Raw genomic sequence first — 7,893 nt, 5'->3', positions numbered from 1 at the left:
GTCAAACAGAAATGATCTGGGAATTCTGCGGACTTTTGGACTTCCTGCTATTTCTCAATTCCAGTCCTGCAGGACAAAACCTGCTGGACAAAGCCAGTGGCCTCTTATCCCCTCCTCGGCCTCCTGCCAATGCTGGGCTTAGCTGCTCTTGGCTGAGCCTGTGGAGCTTTGCCACACCCTTTCTGTACAATTTCCTGCAGTTTCCACTTTGGGGGAATGGGTTCGATTCTGCCTCCCAAAGCATTAGGAAATGGTTCCAAGCATCATTGCTTCAAAACACCCTGGCACGGGACACAGGCCTCATGCTTATTTCCAAAAATATGCCAGAGGTGTAGAAGAGATGGGGTCTGCATTCTTGGCCCCTCCCCAGCTGGTGAGTGGAAGCCGTCTCAGCCCCAGGACCGCAGGTCCACCAGAACCCTTTAAACAACGTCCCAGGGAAGATCTGGAAAACAATCCCTCTAATTGGCTCCTATGATTTTCCTGATTACCCACCCAATTCCTGAAGTGCAAGTTCACGAGACACATCCATTGGCTCCCCGGTTGCCCTGATCTGTGTGGTAGACTGCTGCTTTGGGTTTGGCTCCTAGCACATGGTAATAGTTTATTACCCCTCTTTTATATCCTTTTAAACTTGACATGGCCTTCCTCCTCCCCCTCCCAATGTAAATGAGACTATCATACCATACCAAGACTCAGAGGAGAGGCCACCTTTGTGTTAGACCAGTAGGTTCAGTAACAAACCACCAAGTCAGTAGAGAAAGTTTGGGCCCTGCAAGAGCACGAAGCATGTGTGGCAGGAACCCTGTGAAAGGGACAATGCTGCGGAGAAGGAGCAAAGCACCCAGTGGGTGTCAGGAAGCCCTGCTCCTCCTAGGGGGTGGGTGCTGGTGGCTGATAGCAGGAACTACCTTCCCCATGTCCCTTCAGAAATGCTTGGAGAGGCCCAGCTTCATAGGCACAGTTGAATATAAAACGAACTATATGAAATTCAATTTAATGTAAAATATTAAAGAAACTCTGCTATTCCTTCTGCACATTAAAGATTTATGTTTTCCAGGTTTCTGCTTGATTTTAGGCTGATAAATGTGACAGGAAGAGGCTAAGAATGTGCTCACCCACGGTGCCCTGGGTCAGGGACTCCTCACCAATCTGGCTTTGGTGGCACTGGGACAGTGCCACTGGCAAGCAGTATGGTCTTTAAGTCCTCCCAAGTCCCTTGTGGGTGCTCTCAGCTCCCTTCTCAAACCTGGGGATGGGGTGGTGGGGAGAGAGCGCTGCATTTTCTAAGCTGGGGTTAGAAAGTTCCAAGGCCTCTTCTAGCAGCCTGAGCTGGGAAAGCCCTGTGATCACAGCCAGGCAGCAGGGCAGGTTCCCTACCAGGCACTGAGCCATTGGCCAGGTTTTAAGCAAGACTCATTTTAGTGTCCAGAGTGTGGCACAGCTTTTCCATGGTCTCCTCATGTGACATGTCACATCTGGACCTCTGGAGTGGTGGCCTTTTGAGGACACCCACATCAGTTCAGGTGCCCTTTTCTTCCCATGCATGATCTCTATGCTGCCATGTGTGATCTTCACAGCCTCAGCTGAGGAGAAGCCAGGGGTAGGCAAAGGTCCCAGGGCGGCCTGCAGTTGAGGGGAGTGACCAGACAGGCATCTGCAAGTGCTTGTGCCGGAGAGCCAGCACCATTCTGTTTCTCCCAGAGTCGTCCCTTCCCCTCAGCCACCTCCACCCCCTCCACCCTCCTGGCATCCTGGGAAGGCCCCCCATCTGGCTTCTGCTCTGGGTCCTGCCTCTTCAGGCACCTGTTGGCCTGTACATGTGTCCTACTCTGGAGCTGTCTCTGGGGACCCACACATCGCTCCAGCCTGGTGGGAAGAGGGATCAGGAGGTGGAGCTGGAGCAGATCATCTGAGGACACTGTCATGACCATCAGAAGCAAGAGGCCACGTGTGGACTGCCACTGCTGCCCTATGCCAGCTCAGGGCACGACCACCTCAAAGGGCTTGGTGACACCTGGAAGAATCCAAAGGCAGGAGATGGGGAAGGTATTATTAGAGCCACATTGCCAGGAGGCAATGAAGACCGGCTGTGGATTAAGAATCAGGTGTAAAATCATCAGGGCTCAAGGAAAGCATGGAGGGTAGTGCTGGTACCTGGAAGACTGGCCAGGCATGGTGGTTCAATTTATGTGTCAACTTGGCCAGGCTGTGGTGCTCCATCATTTGGTCAACACTTGTCTCTCTGTTGCTGGGAAGGTATTTGTGGATAATCAGTTAATTTGAGTAAAGGAGATTATCCTTAATAATGGGTGGGTCTCATCTGATCCACTGAAAGTGTTAAGTGAGAAAATCTTTGGCTTCTCAGACCAGAAGGGATGGTGTCCTGAGACCCAGCCAGGCTTCCAGCCAGCCAGCCTGCCCTGTGGATGTGGGACTTGCCAGTTTCTGTGGTGGTGTGAGACAACTCTTTGAAACTTCTCTATCCCTGTCATACACACACACACATGCACATATGTTCAAGTCCCTGATGTCAAATGACATAGTCTTTGTGTGAACCCTACACATCCTCCCCTAATGATGCCTGTCACAACGTCCATGCTGTGTCCATGCAGTTATGAAGTTGGGGAGCCTCTGTATGTGCTCAACACTGACACAATGGCTTTCCAAGTGTCTTTGACTCATGGTTGGTTGAAATTTAGGATGGGGAAGCCATATACAGAGAGTTCATGGACATCTAACTGCTTATCTATACCCATGTCCCTCTCCACATCCCATGTCCACCTCTACGTGTGTGCCCATATCTATTCCACACAGAGTCCTTTGGTTCTGTTTCTCTGGAGAGCCCTGGCTGATACCTGGGAGTGGACAGCAAGGCCAAGGTGACCCTACCTACCTCTTTACTCAACACACTGGTGGACACTTCTGCTGGATGTCTTTCCTTTCTTAATTCTGCTCCCAAAGTGTTTTGAGTCCCGCCTCTCAGCAGTGGAGGTCTCAGTCCAGCCTCTCACTGCCTGACTGACCTCTGAGAAAAGGTTCCACCACAAAGGACAGACCCAGATCTGATTTTGTGCTCTGTCAGCCAGGTCCCAACACTGGGGCCTCCTAAGAGAAAAAAGAGACTTCCATACATGCAGTTATTCCTGCAGAACTTGGAATGCCTTTGAAACCAGCCTCTCCTATGTAACCCTTGGATATTCTCCACAAGGATAATTTTAATAATAGGCATTCTATGAGAAGAATATTTAACATGGAATGCTGGCATAATGACAAAACTTAAAGACTTCTTTTGAAGAACTCCGCTTGCCTAACCAAATCTGTCATGTGGCCTTTCAATAAAAAGAAAAGAGTCAATAGGTTCATGTGGAAGAAATTCAGAACTTTGAGGTTACCAGCAAAGAACCAATCTTCAGAGAGATTCCCAGCTCTCCGCTCTGACAGGCATGGCGGAGGAATTTTGATTCCAGCCACACCACAGTGAAGATGCACATGGCAACTGGTGTGCAATTTCCATGGGCTTCCCAAGAGAGCCACAGCAAGTCTTAGAAGTTCCCTAAAGAATGCGACCTGACTCCAGTGGAGTGGTGCTGGGCACTGGAATACAAATCTCACACAGTCTTGAGATGTCACTGCAGTCGCATGGCTACAGCGAGTGTGAGTGGGTTTATGTGAGCTAGAGGTGTGGGGATGGTGGAGGTGACACCTTCCTCACTGTCCTGCATGGTGGAACATCTGCTCACCACATAATTGACTTGTTGACTGGACCTGACAGCGCAGAGAGGCCATAGGCCAGCTGTGCCTTCATGAGTTGGGAGAATTTTACTGAAGTCAGTAGAAGTCATTGTCAGAGGCCAGCCAACTAGAAGCTTGCGGTATTTAAGAAGAAAACTGACTTAGGTGTAGCAGGTGTGTGGATGGTGGGAATTGGGAGAAGAAGAATCTTTATTTGCAGACTTACTTTTAATATAACATTTGTCCCCAGGGCAGGAGCATTCACTAGCCAACTGAGGTCATGGTCAATACTTCTCTCCTCTCAGATACATGGTCTCTACCATTTCTTCTGTCTGTCATGGCCCCCATTTCAGAGACAAGCTTCCTGAGTATAGGCCTTATGTGACAATGTGCTGACAGCACCCAGTGGCTCAGGCCTGGGGAAGTGGGAGTTAGAGAAGCAAGGTGTTAGACCACCATGACTCACACATTTCTGCAAGAAACTCAATTTCCATGCCAGGAGAAAGGACAGATGCTCAAGGTCAGGCAGAGAAGGGGGTGAGCTGACCTTAATCCAATGTCCTTTGTTTGCAGGTGAGACCCCTTCCCACCCACAGTTTGCATTGAGGCCCATGTCCTTCACACATCTTCACCCCTCCCCCACCCCTCCCCCCACCTCATGTCTACACTATTTCCACAGTGTTAACCCACCCATGTGCAAAGCCACAGCCCACAACATCTCTTCCACTGCTACATCGTGTTTCCATCACTTCCCCATCATGTCCATGGTAGTGTCCACAGTCAACTTCTCCTCCATATCCCCATGTCTGTACCGTGTCCACCACCATTCCCTGTCCACAGTCACATGCTTTTGCACATCAACATAAACCAAGCCATTGCTACAAGTCTACTCAATGGTACGCATGTGCACAAACTGGCAAGCCACAGCATCCTCCACAGGAGTCTTCCACTTAAACCCCAGGAGAACGATGTGGTTCCTGCTCCATAGTTTTCCTAGTCTGTAAGATTAAGACCACCTTCACTTTGCCACCAAAAATAACTGAACTCCCTTCTATCGAATGGCCAGTTGGATATCAGGCTAGTGTCCAAAGTGGCAAGTGTGAGGGCTGGAGCAGAGGGGAACTTGGGAACACCCTCCCAGTCCCTGTGCTGCCTGCCAACTGGCTTTGGTTGGTCCTTGCCCCAGCACTCAGGGAGACAACCTACTTCTTTCAAGTCACCAGGTACCTCGGGGGCATTGCTTGTCTTTTGTTTCCCTGTGGAGGAACATTCCCCACTACCAGCCTCATATTAACCATGGGCTGAAAGTGTAGCCTCGCCTCCAAGGGTTGGCATTTCTCCAGATCACTGTTTATTGTCAGTCTGTCCTGGACAGATGAGAGATACGAACAATGCTTTGATTGTGTCTGCATGGAACCTGCTCAACTGGCAGAAATTATTATTTTCATCATCAAAACTAGAATTAGTAAAAGAGGTGGTCATTTTCTACTTGTTATTATAACCTTGATGGATCTTTTTATTTGGGGGAAATTAATGATTTAAGCAACTTAAATCATGCTTGGGGATCAGTGATTATTAAGTAATGTAAAAATAGCTTAACTCCTGTCCTTCTAAATGCATAAACATAAACATGAGAAAAACTAAATCCACAGATGATCTGGCTGTGAGCTCTCCTTTGTCCAAGCTGTGAATCCAGAAGGCACACCTCCCTCTCCTTCCCTTGGTCTACTGACATGTCTAGAGCATCCGCAGTGCAGGGCTGTGTGCTGGTTGACAGGGACTTACATCCCTCTTTTGCTGCCAAATAACCACCTGTTCCACATTGTTTTCCATTGAGAGAGATGTAAAGGCCAGCCAGAGTTCTCCTCTTGGAGGAATTATGCCTGAACCTTAACCCTTGTCGTGGGGAAAAGGTTGAATTTGTAACCCGCCCCTCCACCCCCATGAGCAGCTGTTGCCTCTGGTGAGTCCTGCACCTGAGATCGTAGGTCACTCTGGGACACTGCCATGGTGCTGTCTTCTTTCTCATGTCATCTCCAGAGGCCCAGGCCTGAAAGGTGCTGGCGGAGGCCACCTGGCCTCCAGGGATGGGCAAGGGAGTGGGTTGGATGGCTGCCTGGGAGGCCTCTAGGGAACCCCAGGACCCCTTCCCTGAAGGCACAAAAGAGTCCCTGTTCACCAGAAATGACTTTGTTTGCCCTGAGGTCCATCATAACCAAGGGATTTCCCTTTTATTTTTGGTCAGTTGTAGGAAGTGCCAAAAACTTTGACCAATATCAGGACCATGTTGCCTCCAAAACGCAGTGACTTCTCTCTGGGAAAGCTGCACAGGAGGAGTAATTTAGTCAGAGACTCTCAATTAAACCCTCTGTGCCCACTCTGATTTTTCCCCTTCACAGACTATAGTTTTCCCTCAATGGTTCCACAAATATGTAAAAAATGTTGGCAAAAAAAGAAACACTCCAATATTTATCTTGTATTTAACAACATCAAGAGTTACTTGAGTGTTTTTGTTATTTTAATGTTAGGGCTTGTGGTCTGTTATTTCATGTGAATGAACGATAACAATCTGACTGCGGCTTCACTGTGAGGATGATTTGGAGTGAAGAAATTAAAAGAAAAACACAGCAGATTAGGATATGAATGATCCCAACCACGATTCCTGGCCCTCACCATTCCTCCACCTCAAGTTCACGTTAAAATGTTGGCAACTGTGAATCCACCAGCACATCCAGGAGGCAGGTGATGTTGTCTGGGACACCCAGAGCTCAGGCTTCCCAGCCATCCACTGTGGCCTCTGTGAGAGGCAGGTGCCATGTGACACTGACAGAGTGGGACATCATCTCAGGACATGCTCTAGTCATTGCTAGAGATGTGCCTCCAGTTTGCACCCGAAGCTCCACATCGTGCTTTTCTCTATAATGTGGTTGCTGAAGGGGGCTTGGGTCGGGAGGCTCTTGAGTACTGATAAGGTGGGGGTGATGGAATTTGTTTTCCAAAGCAGTGTAGTACTTCAGATTTCCAGCACCCTCTATTTCTTAGGGTTGAAATAATTACAAGATTATAAAAGTCCAAAGAGAAGGAACTGATGCTGAGTAGGAGCTTGCCAGTCCTGACCTGTAAGAGCTGGAGTCCACCCATGCTATGTGCCACCACAGAGAGAGGCTTGGCAGGGTGGTGGTGGGCAAGCTGCCTCTCAGCAGGAAGGATGAAGGTCCCTGGGCAGGGAGAAGGTGTCCAGACCCTTGCCCTGGAAGACACAGGTGCTGGAGGCTCCAGCAGGTTCTCTGGGAGCCCACGTTTCTCTTGCTGGCTTGCTGCAGAAATGGAATTGCCTGAAGGACCACAGCAGAGCTGTTGTGGAGCACAGCTGGTGCATGGTTGTCCTTGGGTATTATCTCCTTGTGACACTAGTGGAATCCATGTCTGTACCATCAGCGGTTTCCTTCCTCCTACAAGTATTGGCTGCAGGCCCCAGAGCTCTTACAAATAGGATCCAGAATGGAAGAAGGTATGTCCCCATGTCCAGGGTTAAGAACTGCCCCAGGTTACCAGGCAAGATCAGAAGCAGGTAAGGAAAGCTCCTCCTGAGGGTGCTGATGGCTGCAGGCCTGATCTGGGGATGTAACCACAACCCAAACAGAAGCAGGGGACTGGGCAGCACTCAGAGCAGGATCAGCCAGTGGATTTGGTGTCCTTGCCAGAACTTTGCTGATGGATCTAGCAGCATGAATTTGTGGTTGAGAACCTCTGAGCAGCGTGCCTCCTGGGCCCACCTGCTTCTGATGAGCCTGCTTCAGTATGGTCTGATGCTCCTATAAACAGTGTGATTTGGGGGAAGAACCTAATCCAGTTCATTTTATTTTGTTTTATTTTATTTTATTTTATTTTATTTTATTTTATTTTATTTTATTTTATTTTATTTTATTTTATTTTATTTTATTTTATTTTATTTTTGTTATCAGGGATTGAACCCAGGGGCACTTAATCACTGAGCCACACCCTCAGTCCTTTTTTTTTTTTTTAATCCCCTCCCTAACCCTCACTCTAACCCTAAAACTAACCCCTCCCATGCCCCATTATGTATCATCATCCACTTATCAGCGAGATCATTCTTCCTTTGGTGTTTTGAGATTGGCTTATCTCACTTAGCATGAT

Source organism: Sciurus carolinensis, unplaced genomic scaffold (assembly GCF_902686445.1).
Source record: "Sciurus carolinensis unplaced genomic scaffold, mSciCar1.2, whole genome shotgun sequence".
NCBI lineage: Eukaryota > Metazoa > Chordata > Mammalia > Rodentia > Sciuridae > Sciurus > Sciurus carolinensis.
The sequence above is the reverse complement of the archived record's forward strand: the minus strand, read 5'-3'. Positions refer to the sequence as shown.